At 46.4% G+C, this 16,407-nt stretch overlaps 1 protein-coding gene and 1 pseudogene across 2 annotated transcripts in view; one reads left to right on the top strand and one right to left on the bottom strand.

Annotated features, from left to right (window-relative positions):
• Positions 1–16,407, bottom strand: part of LOC149862590 (olfactory receptor 14A16-like) — a 131,204-nt gene that overhangs the window by 78,652 nt on the left and 36,145 nt on the right. The window lies entirely within an intron of this gene.
• Positions 8,715–9,694, top strand: LOC149862592 (olfactory receptor 14I1-like; annotated as a pseudogene).

The raw sequence follows: 16,407 nt of genomic DNA, 5'->3' as shown, positions 1-16,407 counted from the left end.
ACCAAGGCCAGTGAGGTGCTGACACCCACGGTTGGCAAGTGGATGGAGTGTAAACGAGGCAGAGCCCCAAGTCAGGCACAGCAGTACCACAAGTACACCTGTAGGGGCCCATCACATACACCACTGTACCCCTTTCTTTTAAAGTTCCATCAAGATATAGCAGGCAATGGCCCGGCTTGGGTACTCAAGTGGTTATTCACCAGTCATGCCATGGCATGACAGTGGTGCATTGGGTAGGAACCATTGGGGTAATGGATCAGTGATCCAGACCCAGGGAAGAAAGCATCATGCCATGAGCACCAATGGTGCACTCAGAGCTGCTAGACCAGGCCTTCCAGGCCATCAGCCAAGTATTGGAGATGCAGCAGTGGCAGGGAGCTCACCAAGAGTGGTGCCAGAGGAACTTATAATTTTTCAAAATGCTGTGCATGATGTAAGGTGACCCTGAGACCTTTATAGAAGCCTTTTAAGCAGACAGCATTCCAGGTGGAGCTAGACTATTCTCAGTGGGCCCATTAGTTAGGGGCTCTGGTCATTGATAAGATGCAGGGTGCATACTTCATTCTCTCTAGGGATGAGGCATGCAGTTACAATATAGTGAAGGCTGTGATTTTGTATGACCTAGAGATCACATTCCAAAATTATAGATTGTCCTTTAGAGCCCATAAGGCACATAGGGAACAGTGGCCTTGCATCTTGATGCAGCACCAGAAGGAAGTTCTGAATAAATAACTCCCTCCACTATGCATTATGACTGGTACCCACTGATTAACCAGGTCTTCCTTGAACATTTTCTATGGGATCTTGAGGACAATACACAATGGTGGATGTGCCATCACCAGCTGCACAATTGTGATGATTCTCTCCCATTAGCAGGGGCCTTCATGGTATCAGAGGGCAAGCATGGTCATAGTAGAGGGTTCCGGCATCCCAGCCAAAGCACACCTTGAGAGAAGAAACAAGAGACACAGAAAGCAGTACCTCACAGGGTGGTGTGCTACCATTGTAGGAAAATGGGACACAATTCTGAGGAGTGTCAGGTCAGCCTAAGCAACCTTGGCAGGTTAGCAGGGTTGTCACAGCCATTCATAGATCGACCCGGGGGAGGAATGGGCCAAGCCAATGGTTTGGAGCTATAGCTCAATGGCCAAGGTGGTTGGGAATGTCAGTTCATCACTGCCTGGGTTACATAGGGCACCCCGTGAGAGCCACCCTTGATACTGGGTGCTTGCAATCCCTCATCTGGGCTGAACTCACACTGAAGATTAGGGTTTACTGAGCCAAACCCCTTGCCGTGACATGTAACCATGGTGATTAGATAAGGTTCGACAGCTGCTACATACTCATGTGTGATAGAACACCAAGGAGCATTGAGGGTGGGACTCAACACAAAATTATCCTGCAATATGGTCATTGGCAGGTAATGGGAGGCCATATATGATGTATTGGAAAGGGTCAGGGCAGCTGAAGAAGAGCTATGGCACCTGCGATGGAGTGACAAGTGGCTAGGGGAGCTAGTCATCCCAAGTGCTTCCAGGATTGAGGAGGACATTGATCTGGTGAAAGTTGCTAGTGAAGCACAGTTCTCACACGCACAGCAAGATGACCCAGAACTCCAGCAGCTGTTGGAGGAGGACCCCTGGGAAGGTCCCTCTATGAGATAAGAATGGGTCTGCTTTACTGTGTTAAAAGGAGCCCTGAGGTGGTGGAGGAATATCTGCAACTGGTGGTCCTGGGCATGTTCCACAGGACCATATGGCAATTGGCTCACACCACCTCATTGAGGGGCTATCTTGGGCAGAACAAAACAAGGGTATGAATTGCCCAGAATTTCTTTTGGCCAGGACTTCAGGAGGAGGTGTACTGCTGAGGGGGCATCTTGTCTGGACTGTCAACAGACCCAGGACTGGAGGCCACCAAGAGCCCCTCTACAGACAATGCCAGTGGTAAAGATCCTTTGCCCAGGTGGCATTAGATATCTTGGGCCCATTCCTGATGAGCAGCACCAGGTATCGGTATATTCTGGTGATCAGACTATGCCACCCATTACCCGGAGGCAGTGCCACTAAGTTCCATCACAGCACCTCAAGTTGCATGGGAATTATTTAAGTGGGTCACTAGGGTAAGTATTCCATGTGAAATGCTGATGGACCAGGGAACTAATTTTATGTCAGGGATCATGAAAGCCACTAGGGATGACCCATTTCTGGACATCGGTATATCACCCTCAAGCCAATGGCTTGGTCAAGCAATTGAATGGAATGATCAAGTGAATGACCTGGTGGAGAACCCAGAACAACCCTTGCAAGTGGGATACACAACTGACACTGCTACTTTTCATGCTCCGAGATGCACCACAGGAGTCAACACAGATCTCACCATTTCATTTGGTATATGGCCACACTCCCAGGGACCTATGCAAGTACTCTGGGAGAAGTGGGGAAGACCCAAGGGACCCAGGGTTGGGGCAGAAAATTACCACTGCAAGCTTTGTGACCACCTACAGAAGGTGCAGCAGCTCCCCAACAATAACCTGACATAGGCGCAATGGAGGCAGAAGTTCCAGCATGACTTAACAATGGAGAAGAGGACTTTCCAGGCAGGAGAGAAAGTGCTGAACATGCTCCCCACATCACCAGAAAACAGCTGACCCAGTAGCAAGGGATATTTGGGATACTCCAGCAAGTAGGTCCTGTGGACTAAGAAGTCCTCAAACCAGGACACCATCATGAGTGACAGACTTACTATGTAAACCTGCTCCAGGAATGGAAGGGTTCCCAGGGGTAGATGGCAACACATTCCAAGGAGAGGGACAAATTGGGACTCATCTATCAGAGATCTGAGGCGGGGAAAACCCTGGAGACGAAGGTTGGGTTTGGGAAGGAACTCATCTCAGCACAACTATGGGAATTGATGGGATTGGTTGGGCCCTTCCAAGATATATTTTGGGAGGAGCCTGGTTGGGCCAGAGGTGTTGAACATGAAATCAGGACATCAGCAGGTGCCCTGGTCAGAGAACACTGGCACCTGATCCCACAACATCTTCATCATGCAGGAGACACTGAACTAGAAAGAATGCTGGCACAAGGCGTTATCTGACCTTCACAAAGCCTGTGGCAGAGCCCAGTAGTCCCCACGGCCAATCCAATGGGCCACTAAGGCTCTGCTTCAACTATCAGAAGTTAAACACTGTGGCAACATTTGACATCTTCCCTATGCCTCACATTGTGCACCTACTCAAGAGAATTAGAGAAGCCAAATTTATAACCACTATCGACTTATCTAAGGGATACTGGCAAATCCCCAGGGCCCCAGAGACTGTGTAAAGATAGCATTTGGAACACCATGGGGGTTTTATAAACTTCTACATATGCCATCTGGGCTCAGTGGAGTGGCAGCCATGTTTCAGAGGCTCATGGATTTCTTATTAGCACCACACACCGCCTATGCGGCTACCTACAGCAATGATATTATCATTTTCACCAAGACTTAGCACCAACATCTATGAGCCATAAAAGCCATCCTGGGTGAGCTCAGGGCCACAAAGATGCTGGCCAACCCCAAGAAGCATGTATTAGCGAGCAGGGAAACCAAATATTTAGGGTTCTTAGTAGGACAAAGGATCAGGCCATTGACAGATAAGGTCAAGGCAATACGTTGATCCCAGGTACCACACACTTGAAGGCAAATGCATTCATTTTTTGGGACTTATTAACTATTACAGATGGTTCATACCTCATATTTTGCAGAGATGGTGGCCCCTTTGACAGATGCCCTATGGGGCCAGCTGATGGGAGAAAAATCCCCAAACATGATGTGTCAAAGTGGGGCTCCCCAACTATCCACAGTGCTAGTTTCCCCATTTGCCTTTGGGCACACCACCCAGCATAGGTGCTCTACTAAAGCTCTTACTTTTGAGCCACACTAGCGTTGCAGCTGTGGAGGACTTACCAAGTCAGGACTCTCCCCTCTCTGACCAAGCCCTGTTTACTTGGCTTCTGGCCCAAACTACAGGCTCAGGTGTCCAAAGATATACTTTGACCTACTCCCCTCACATGGGGCTGCCCCCTCACTGGGGCTCCATACCACCCCCTCACTGGGGACATGGGGCTTCCCTCCCCAGTGGGCTCAGGTAGCCATAGCCATGTCTGGCCCCAGCTACCTTCTCTTGGGGTCCTATACCCCACAGGACTCAGGTGGCCACAGCCATACCTGGCCCAACTCTTGCTCCTCAGGGTCTTGCACCCCATAGGGCTCAGGTGACTGCAGCCATGCCTGGCCCCAACTGCCTCCAATGTTACCTGACCCACCCAAAGGTGAGGGCTGGGGTTAAGGTGCCCCTACCCACCTTTCACTGGGGTGGTAACTGGCCTGGCATTTCCTAGGGGCTCCTGCACCACTGAGAGCCCCACCAGGCAACCCACTCGCAACAGGGTACAATTTTAAGTCATGCCCAGGATCAGGAGCCTCCAAACCATCCCCTATAAATCCTGCCCTTACCGCCAGGATGTTGCATGGAGCCTTGCAGCCAGGCAATGTTACTGCCTCCCCTGCCAACAGGGAACTGCCCTGTTATAGGCAGCCAGAGATCTAAAATGACTGCTGCAATCAAGCACCTGCTGGGTGCTTGGCTCCACTCTTAAAGTGGTAGGCACCAACAGTGCCCTGACACACACCTTCCCCCTTAAAATAGTTCCTGGGGGAGGTTTCCACCACTGTTCCTCCAAACCAGGCTCCCCTCAGAGCCCACAAAAGCCCTCAAGTGGCAAGTGTCCCCCAAAGGTGCTCCGCCACACACCTCCCCCCTTAAAATTGACATACAGGCATTTTTCTTGGCTGCCTGCTCTGCCGGCTTTGTCCCAACCTACTGCAGCCCCTGTCACATGGTGAGTTCCCCAAAGGTGGTCCGCCAGACATGGTCAAAAGTTTTGAGACATTAAAGACCACCTTGTGCCAAGATGTGCTAGTCCACACACCTGATTTCTCAGCACCCTTTATTTTACAGACAGATATGTCCAACAAAGCTTGGAGAGCCATCTTACTACAGCAATGAACTAGTGAGGAACATCCAGTCGCATTTGCAAGTCGCTAATACAATGCTGCAGAGGGCAGGTATGCAGCAATAGAAAAAGAATGTCTAGCAATGCACTTGGCAGTGAACTATTTCTAATGTTATTTATTAGGGCAAGAGTTCTTAGTTATTATGAGAACACATAATGGGGCCCCATTATAGGGCTGGTGTGAGCCCACATAGATAATGCCCACAACCCCTGCTGGGTACTGACCCTACAGCCATTTAAATTCTTGGTGGTTCACCGACCCAGCAAGGATAATGTTGTCACTGATTTCCTCAGCTGCACAGATGCCACAGGGTGTCAGAAAGGCATGGCACCCACCTTGCTCGGACAGGGGAAAGCAGGGGTCCCCTTGTCCAATTACCCTCCCCCTCCTTTCCTCCTCCAGGAGGGGAGAGCCAGAAGGGAGGCAACCTGTTACACTGGCAGGCATTCTGTTTTTTGTAGGATCTGGTTTTTTTCTTCTGGTTTTTTGCTCATTTCTTTTGTTCATTGAGACCCTCTGGGTCGAGTAGAGAATGCCACTTCCTGGCAGGTGAAAGCCCAAAAAATCTGACCCCAGAAGGGGGCTGGAGAAGACATTGGGCACACCCATACTACCTGAATAAACAGCCAAGGGTAGAGCCAGATGGCAGATCTGTGGCTGGCATAAGGGAAGTGGAGGCCAGAGGGCAGAAGCAATAACTGAGGTCAATGAGGTGCCGACATCCATAGTTAGCGAATGGACAGGGTGTAGGGAAGGAAGAGCCCCAAGTTATCAATGGCAGTACTGTTAGTACCCCTACAGGGGCCCATCACATATACCACTGAACCCCTTTATTTTGAAGTACCATCAAGACGTGGCAGATGAGCTGGGGGAGGGCCCAGCTCAGGTACTCACATAGTTATTTACCAGTCAAGCTGTGGTGTGACACACCAATGTCAGCTGCTCACCTCCTCCCCAAACAGTGCCGCCTGGTGAAGTTGTCTGGGAGCTGACCTGTCTGTGAAGACTGAGGTGAAAAAGGCATTGAGCACTTCAGCCATTTCTGCATCATCTGCCAGAATGTTGCCTCCCTCATTCAGTAATAGACCCATGCTTTTCCTGATTTTCCTCTCATTGCTGACATACTTGTAGAAACCCTTCTTGTTACCATTCACAAAGGTGCTTTAAGTAAAGTTAACTGAATAAGTAGCAGTGACAGTGATACACATGATGCTGTAATGACAGCACATAGGACCAGCCTCGATGCACGTGTATAGGTGCCCCCTGATTTTATCCCTGTGTGCCCAAGTTTCATAGTTTCATAGTTTCTAGGGTCGGAAGGGACCTGAGCAGATCATCTAGTCCGACCCCCTGCCATGGCAGGAAAGAATACTGGGGTCAAATGACCCCAGCAAGATGTTCATCTAACCTCCTCTTAAAGACCCCCAGGGTAGGGGCCAGCACCACTTCTCTTGGAAGCTGGTTCCAGACCCTAGCCATCCTGACTGTGAAGTAGCGCCTCCTGATATCTAAGCAAGTAATACACTTATACTCCTCCCTAGTTGTTTCTCCAAGTTTCCACTCCTTGTTAGCTTCCTTTTTGTGTTTCAACTCACTGAAGGGTTCTCTGATAAGCCAAGCTGGTCTTCTCCCATACTTGCCAGTCTTCCTGTACATTGGAATAGTTCATTCCTGCACCCTCAGTAAGACTTCTTTAAAATACAACCAGCTCTTCTGGACATGTATCCCTATCACACTGGCTTCCCAAGAGATCCTGCCTATCAGTGCCCTGGAGGAGTCCAAGTCTGCTTACTCAGCTACTTTCCTTCCCTCCTTTCCTCAGCTCCTGTGTCTCAAAACAATTGACTCCAGCCCTCTGCAGACTCAGCAGAAAGCACTAAAGACCAGCCTGTCACTCAGGTCTCCCACTTTGTGGGTGAGTGCCCCAACCACTAATGTTTTGTGCCAAAAGTGGGTGCGCTAAGCTCAGAGCTTTGAAGGCACCTACAGGATGGGATCCTCCCAACGACTAGGCACCTCACCAAAATTAATTTGGTTTACAGTGAAACCTAGAAGTGAAACAGGCATTTTTCTGAACATGCACAGAAGCTGATGCTTGGCTGTTCCTTCTATCAAGTTATACTATGATTTTCAAAGAGCCTAAAGGCACAGAAAAATAAAAGAGTCACCCAGAATTAAATGAAAAGGATGACTTGCTACTTTGTGATAACTACTTGTGTGCATGGTCTTGCCCTATGGTAGGTGCAACCTGACTCAGGGCACTTGAACACTTATTGAGAGAAGATAGGAATGATGAAAGATTAAGGACCAAGTTTCCATAGGCTTGAGATGCCTAAAGATTTAGGTAAGCAGGTAGTGAGATTTAGAAGAGCACCAAAGCGAAGAGACCTAGCCAACCAGTTCATGGAGCCTTCTGAATTTAACTGAGCATCAGTCTGAATCTGTGTGCGCCTAAAAATGATTGTTAGTCAGTCCCACAGGTTGCTCAGAACTAGAAGCAGGGAACCCTTAGTGAAACACATGACCTGTGCCTTATAGTAGGTCAAACTAGAGATCCACAAAGGCCCCTTTGTCTTTAAAAATCATTAATCCAGGGTTTGCCTCTGGGCCTCTGCTTCTAAGCTATGCAAAGCTCTAGGGAATGAGTCCCACAAGCCTTAAAAGAGGGACACAGATAGATCACCTTCTGCTCTTTCACACCAGGGGTGATCAGAGGCAACAACAACCAGTTCATTGTAGACTTGAATCAAATCATCAGTGTCTTTGTCATCTAGAAATTACAGTGACTGAGGCAAGAGAGAAGATAGATTGAAAGTTGGGTAGTCAGCAAAGAATCCTGGCACTAGAGGATCAAATGCAACAGAAGCCTGAGGAAAACCCCCACAAAGAACAGCACGGTAAGTTGCTTCAAGTCTGAATACATGGAATGAGAAGCTAAGGGCATAAGGAAAGTCAATGAGATTGGAATGATATGTTTTTGGCCATGTTGCTGTAAGCTAAATCCACATGCCATTGACATATGAGTAGATCATTGAAGTTAGTACTTCTTAGTAAGGCAGACACCTTCCCAAACTCTGCTCTCAGTCCAAGTGGCAGTGTGAAGGGCATTGGTTATGCAAAACCAAAGTAACAGAGAGATAATAGCATCCCCTTTTCACACAGAAATGACAATCTACCTGGTATGCAGCACCATATGTTAGTTTCCAACCAGATGGCAGTCAGTCTGTGTGCAGACCTCAGCTGTGGATTCATTACATACAAGTTGGTGGTATGCGGTAGCTTAATAATGCACCTGACTACAGCATTTCTATTGAAAGATGTGGTGAGTTTACACTACCTAGTTAATAGCAATAATGTGATAGGTCTAGCACTGCCTGGTGCATTAGACTGTTTTCCAGTTCTGTATAAAAATCAAAATATCCCATCAAAAGCAAACACTTCTCATGGAAAAAGTTATTGCTGTAAAAAAAAATTCAATCAAAAAGATTTTTGGCTGAAAAGTTGGCACCAGTCAGATGCTGTGTGTGTTAGGAAGTGAGTTTATGACATGTTTCTGACAGAAGAATAAGAGCCTTTGACCTTTGTTTTTCTGATCCTGACCACTGCCCTTGTTCTTTCCTCCGCAGGCATCACACAATGGACTGAAAAAGGCAATGTCCAACCAAACCACTGTAACTGAGTTCCTCCTCCTGGAATTTTCTGACAGCCGGGAACTGCAGCTTTTACACTTTGCCATCTTTCTGGCAGCGTACATGGCAGGTCTGATAGGGAATCTTCTCGTTATCATGGTGGTAGCCCTCAACCACCACCTTCACACTCCCATGTACTTCTTCCTCATGAATTTGTCCATCCTAGATCTGGGAACCATCTCCACCACAGTCCCCAAATCCATAACTAATTCCCTGTAGGTCAAACTAGAGATCCACAACAGCCCCTTTGTCTTTAAAAATCATTAATCCAGGGACACCTGTGGAACACCAGGTAGATATCCTATGCTGGATGTGTTGCCCAAGTTTTCTTTTTCTTCTCCTTCGCTACAGCCAATTTTGCCTTCCTCACCATCATGGCATATGATCGATGCATTGCCATCTGCAAACCACTGCACTATGAGACCATCATGAACAGGAGGGCTTGTGTCCAGATGGCAGTCAGTGCATGGGTCACTGCCATTCCCTACTCTGTACTGCACACTGGTAACACTTTTCGGTTACCTTTCTGCCACTCCAACATCATCAACCAGTTTTTCTGTGATGTTCCCCAGCTGCTCCAACTCTCCTGCTCTGACTCCTATCTCAGTGAAGTTGGGGTTGCTATCTTTAGTGGGTGTTTATTTTTTATCTCTTTTGGTTTCATCATTGTATCATATGTTCAGATCTTCAGTGTGGTACTGAGAATCCCCTCAAAGCAGGGCCGGCATAAAGCTTTCTCCACCTGCATTCCTCAACTTATTGTGGTCTCCTTGCTTATTTTCACTGGCATCATTACATATACGATTCCCATATTCAACTCCCCATCATGTCTGGATCTCGTGGTGGCTGTTCTGTATGCCATACTGCCACCAATGATCAATCCTATCATCTACAGCATGAGGAACAAGGAGATCAAAGCATCCCTGAGGAAATTTATTGGCTAGAAATTATTCACTGGGAAGATAGCATCCATCTTTTTCTCATTATTATCAATCTATTATCTTTGTGTTCCTAGATATAAGTAACTTGTAGATATGTCCACCACAGTAAGATATTGTGCAATACAGACCAACTCACCTGTAGTAAGTAAAGTTCCCCTATATTTAAATCATCTTATTTGCTATTAGCCTTTTTTTTCTTTATACTACCCTCTTTCTCATCTCAAAGGAGCATGGCGACAAAGTGTTCAAGATATCTTGGTATAGCTCCACTGAGTTAAGAAGAAATCTTGCTGTGCTCTTGTGCTAATGCCCCCCCTAATTCAATCCACCTATAAGTATGTACTTGGTAAATAGTCATTCACTGTCAACGCTGGCTAGATGTGATGCTAATTGCACTTGTGCATGATTTCACAGTTGTAATTTCCTCATATCATTGTTTTCTTTTTAAATGGGAAATCCCAAGAGTATGTGGAGAGGGAGGGCTCTCTTTCTACAATGATGTGAAGTGGAAAAGATAAGCAGAAAGTGTCAGCTTTGCTGAACTGTTGTTGAAATGTATATTTTAATGCTGCCAGTATTACTGAGTTATTAAATTGAGTGTGTCCATGTATAACCTTGACTAAGGATCCTTTTTAACATGTTAAAGAAAGAAATCTTTTGTTATTCATGCAATGGTATTTCTGAACAGTCGAGTACAAAATCCAGTGTTGGGCGGCAGTTTACCCTTTTACGCTTTCCCTGAGGAGCTCTCTTGAGACTATACAACTTTAACATGGTTGCTCTGTGAACTGCTTGAAACAACTCCAGGTGTAGTTTCTAGGGATAGGAATACATGTTTTTTCAAACTTTGATACCACGATTTCCAGTTTCTTCACCACATGGCAATCTGCATAATTTCCACAATGAGGTACAGTTGGCTTAGTTCCTGGAGAGGTACTTTACCACTCAAAGAGCAAAAAGGGCACGTGCAGAAAGCAGGCAGCCCTTCTTAAGCAAATCACCATTTATTGGTCAGTCAGAAGGCAAGCCTTCTTTTCCTGGGACTATCACTCTGTCCTGTTTTCCCTCCATTTCTTCATCTTGGAGACTGTATTTCAAGGCATCTCTCATACTGGGCAGACAAGGTTCTCTGGGTAAAGTCCTTATGGCTCTAACCAACATCCTCTCTTACATTGGGGCTTTTATGGTGTTACTCTTGGGTGCAGAGACAACAGAAAGACTTCTGGTGCTGGGGCCTTAATCCAGTGGTACTCCAGTTGTCTTCATATGTCATTTACTCTATTATGTTCTTGATTAAACATAGTTCTGGAGAACAGGTTCATTGCAAGCTGCTAAATAAACAGTCAGGGATAGATCCTCTGACATCCCAAAGCCAATGATGGTTTATGCCAGGAAAGGTATGAGAGTATGGATTACTCCAGACATGCCCTACCCAGATACACTGTCTAAAGCCTCTACTACTTGCTACTATCAGAAATAGGAGACTGGGCTAGACAGACCATTGGTCTGCACCTTTATGGCACTTCTGTTATCAGGTAAAAACTTCTGAATGATGCCATCGTGATCTTCTCTAATGGTTAGGCCATCCATGGCACAGATGTCCCTGCCAAGACCTACCCTGCAATGATCATTTGTCCCTAAATAAAACTTGGGGTCCTTGGGAACTCTTGCCTCTTCTGGCCTACCTCTCACCCATTAATGGATAACTCAGAATATGGAGGAGGTGTTACAGGCAGATGTGGGAGTTGAACTGTCTTATGTCCTGGTCCTTAGCATCTACCAGCCCACCCCCCAGTATCACTAGTACTGTATTTACTTCTGATTTGGTGTCCTCATCCTAATGCCTCTTATTTCTGTGGGTAATTTACTGTTCCCAAGAGGTTTGCCATTTGCAGACTCCCCTGAGAGAAGGGGGTCTATGCCTGTGTCCCAGCTTCTCTGGGATGAGTGCTCCACTGCTGTCACTTCATTTGGAGAGTAGTGGCAGGGAAAGGAGCCTCAGTGTATGTCCCTGCATTGTCTTCATGAAGCTTTGATGATCAGGAGAAGCTGGTATGACAAAAATGTGCCTCTTTTGCAGAGGGCCATGGGAACTGCCCTGCTCCACAGTGTCATGGAAAAAAATTTTGTGGTTAGGTGCTGACAACACAGGAGAACGAAGATACCAACTCTATGAGTGGAAAATTCCAGGGCTTACCCAGCACATGCCCCCTGGGTGACCTCAGGACCTGTCAGTCAGCACTGACCTACTTTCCAGCCCTGCGCATGCTCAGTTACTTCACAGAGCTTGATTCTACACATGCTCAGTTGGAAACTGCATGAGGTAATGTGACTAAAAATTTCTGTTTAAAAAACATTTTGATTGGCTACTAAATTTATATATAAGTCTACTGAGCCCCTCCCTCGGGGGGGGGGGGAGACCGGACTCAGCGGGAGTGCAGAGACTGCTTCTAGCAGAGACTGTCTCACATCTGGGGGAGACCCGCTTGACGGAGAACAGAAGCTGTATACCAGGGACTGTTCTTCAGTAGGGTTCCTCGGCCTGTTGGTCTCCTCCCCACTTGGCTTTTCACTTCGTTTCGATCTCGTATCGATTGTACCATACCAATCTCCTGGTTTTCTACCAACACTTACACTGGCTATGACTACGACTTCGATCTACCTGATCTCGGACTTACCTTGTCTTCACGGCATTCGACCTCGGCTTCCACCTTCGACTACCCGTTGTCCGTCACTGGACTGGCGTCACGACACAGTTCATCGTTTTACCGAGTTACAGTTTGTTTGTTTGTTGCGTTCCATTTCATGAGCTGTTGACCAGCCCTGGGACTAACTAGCAGGCAGCCGCCCCTATCCCTTAGGGGGTAGAAAGCAAGGGCTCACTAGTGAACCTCGTGGGCCAACAGAGCCCTTAGTCGTTGTTTGTTTCACTCGTTAACTCGTTAACTGTAACCGAAGAAACAGCTCTGCCTACGCCTCAAAGTGTAAGTTAATAAATCTTCTTGTTTGAAACCATATGCTTTCGTGCCACTCAGACTCTGCCGCCGCTAATCCCACCTGTTTGTGTTCCAATCACCACCCCCGACCCACCGTGACTTTGGGGCCTTCATTTGGTTCCGACACACAGCTGGATCCCTAAAGGAAGCAGCACCAGCTGTTCTGGAGGAACATCTAAGTAATCCCATAATGGATAAGTCTGCAGTAACCACTGCCTCAGGAAGTCTTACCCATAATTTCACGGCTGCCTAGAGATCTGCAGACTGAAGATTTAGGCCCTTCAGGATATATTCTCTTTTCTGAACAGAGCAGGTTGGAAACCAATATTTCGATCACACAGGAAATTGCAATATTTCAGTATCTGTCCCAGGATTGCAACAAAACTCACAATTTCAGAATTTTTTTTCCATTAAACAAATTATTTTGTACTTGCATTACTTTGATCTTGCAGTAGAGCTCTGTGCTGGGCAGCTGCCCTTTTGAACATTGTAAGGGAACAGGAGGAAGGAAGCAGGGTCGGAAAGCAGTTCTGCCTGGGCTTCAAACTGGGGAGCAGGAGAGAAAGAGTTGGCATTTGGAAGAATAGGAGAGGAGCAGGTCTGGGGAACTGGAATCTGGGGCTCAACAGTGTATCATGGAAGAGGGATTGAGGAAAGGAGGGAAACTAGGGCAACAAAACTGGAGTTGGTTTCAGCTGAATCAGCAACTCTAATTGAAGACTCTGGGCTATGAAGGCTGAGAGATTCTGCTGGATGGCATACAGGACAATGAGAGAAGAGGGGTAGCAGCTGTGGACATTTTTTGTAACAGGGCCTATACTCCATGAGGATGCTCTGAGGTTGTGGAGAGGATTTGGGGCCAGAGGGGGCTGGAATCAGGATACTAACTGCATTGTAAGTATATTGATTCACATGGGATAATTATGAGACAACTTAACCCCTTTGAAACCAATGCAGTTACTCTTGACTATAGTGGCTTGAGAGAGAAGTTAGCCTCAATGTATGTCCAGTATGTGAATCTCAAGCAATGCTGTGATTTTCTCTGACACATGAGGCTGATGCAACTGGGAAATCTGGGTCCAAATGGTAGCACTCTCCTTTCCAAGTTCTGTTTATGCTCTGCCCTTTCTGGTTTTGTTCCTGCTTTCCCATGCTATTCTCTAATACCCATCCCTATTAATATGAGCCAAGTTCTGAAATGGCATATAAAAGTTATGGATCCCAAGCTCTGCAAGTGCCAAGAAATGAAGTTATGTGTGATGTGTGCAGTGCAAAGTAAAATAGGTTTTAGTCCTTAACCACTAATCTCTCAGGCAGAATTGAATATAAAATACAGAATTAAAATATCTGGCTCATGTTCCATCTCCAGTAATGGCTACTCTTGTCTAGCTCAAAACTGACTATTACGTTCCCATGGAAATGCAGTTTGAATGGAAAACTCAACTGCTTGATAACATGTCATGGGGGTTAAGGGCAGAAACTGTCTTGCTGTCTCAGGATACCCTACAGGCCTCAATTATTTTCCCAATGTTAAGTTTTTGTAGGATGTTGTAAGAGTGGATTCAGTCAGGCTTCTGGCCTCCCTGACTAGAAAAACAGACAGAGATCAGAAGTGCTGATACTGCCTATTTCAGTTATATGTTTTGAGATTTAAAAAAATCCTGCATTATTACTCTGTGCACAGATGTCCAATTAAGTAAGCTTGTTTTAGTTTCTTCAAGGTTGTATTTTTTTTCTCTTTATCTGACATAAGTATAAAAATGCTTGAAAACTTAGAGAGGAGAAGGATTCCTTTGAAACAGAGAAGTGGGTGATTCCCCTTACTGTATGAAATCCTCCCTGTGATCACAGTAAAGCCCTACATAAAGAAAAACTGGCTCTGTCAGTTCTGATTCAAGCACAACACAAAGTTTGATTTCTTCCACAATGTGTAATGCACATAATATCAGTCCAACAATCAGGTACAGCAACAGCAACAGCAACAGCAACAGCAACCACAGCTCTCAGACTGCATAAGGAATCCCCTAGGAAAACTCTGATTATTCCAAGGAGAGTTAACAGAAGACTCAGTAGTAAACAGCTCAAAAAGACTGGTCCAAAATAATCCCATACAAAAATAATGGATTCCCATAAAACAGAACCAGGGATTAGATTGACCCTCCAAAGGGACCTGAAACAGGCTTGGAAGCACCTTGGACAATTTGCATAAACAAACTTTTTTGTTCATTTTACAGAGAATGGAACAATCCTGGGTCTTCTTGCTCCACAGGAGGATTTGTGTCTGAATGGAACTAAATGCCAAGTCCCTTTGACTTGCCACAGGGAATTTAGCACTTAACTGTCTTAGACTCTTTCGATTATGCCAGCCTTAATACGCGGGGATCTCTACCATGTCCCCTGGCCTTCTATTTTAACTTCCTTTCTTGTAACACTAGGGGTGAGATCTAATCGGAAGTTAAACTGTCACATTTCTCAAAAAGATTGTAGGATGAAGGGTGCTCTCATACCTTAAAGCTTATCTAAGTCTGTCCAAACCATGCAGTTGTTCCAATAAAAGATGTCACCCACAAAAATTCTTTCCTCTCATATTTCCTGGACCATCATGGCTATATCACTTCAACTCTACCCAAGGCCTACAGAGCAGTTTTACAGTCTACTCAGTGTTCAAGGCCCTAAGGAAAGGAAAAAGAGAGAGCAGCAGGATATACTGTTTCAGAAAATCAGAACAAATTTAGGGAACTGGTAAGCAGGATTCAATGGAAGGTAAGCTGATGGAAAAAGGAGTCCAGAAAAGCTGGTTATATTTCAAGCAGAGCAGATTACGGACATAAGAGCATGCTGCCCTGGGGATCCCAGATCCCATGTTGCATTTCACGTGTCACTACTTAGTGCCTTAAGGGCTTATTACGCGGCTCCATCTGCCCCTTACACCACACCCATGTCTCACAGATGTTATCCATCTCTTGATATCTCAGACCTATTTTCTCTGCCCCTTCCCGGGTTCAGGCCTCTGTCACTGTCTGCCCACACCCAGGCACTTCACCCTTCCTAATGTGACAGGAATGTCCAGTACCCGTTATACCCCTACATAATGCTGAGCTATTGCCTTTGGTATTTGAATAGTCAAATAGGTAGGCAGCACTGCACTCTACTCACTCATTCTCTTCACATGGACACACACAAAACACTGTCCCTGCCATGAACACAGACACACGCACAGAGACACGTGCACACAGATGCAGATGGGCATGCACCCAACGCACATGGACGCACAGACACAAACACACTCTCCCTGCAATAAACAGATACGTACACACGTGCACATGCATACACGCACACATGCACAGACACAGGCGCACAGACGCGCACACACAGAAACAGATGCATACAGATGCACAGATGTGCACAGACACATATGCATGCACACAGGCACAGATGCAAATGAACAGACACACAGATGCACACAAACACGCAGACAGATGTGCACACACACAAACATGCACACATAGATGCAAACACACACACAGTTGCACACAGACACAAGCAGACACACACAAACACACAGAGATGCACACACACAAGCAGATGTGCACACACACACAGATGCACACAGATGCAATCAGATGCACACACACACAAGCAGACACACACTTTTCACCCACAGGACCTTCCCCCTCCCCCACTCTCAGTTACTCTGAGACAACCCCCTCCCCCCACAAG

Source organism: Crocodylus siamensis, chromosome 6 (genome assembly GCF_052110815.1).
Source record: "Crocodylus siamensis isolate JL-2025a chromosome 6, ASM5211081v1, whole genome shotgun sequence".
Classification (NCBI taxonomy): Eukaryota; Metazoa; Chordata; order Crocodylia; family Crocodylidae; genus Crocodylus; species Crocodylus siamensis.
The sequence above is the reverse complement of the archived record's forward strand: the minus strand, read 5'-3'. Positions and strand labels throughout refer to the sequence as shown.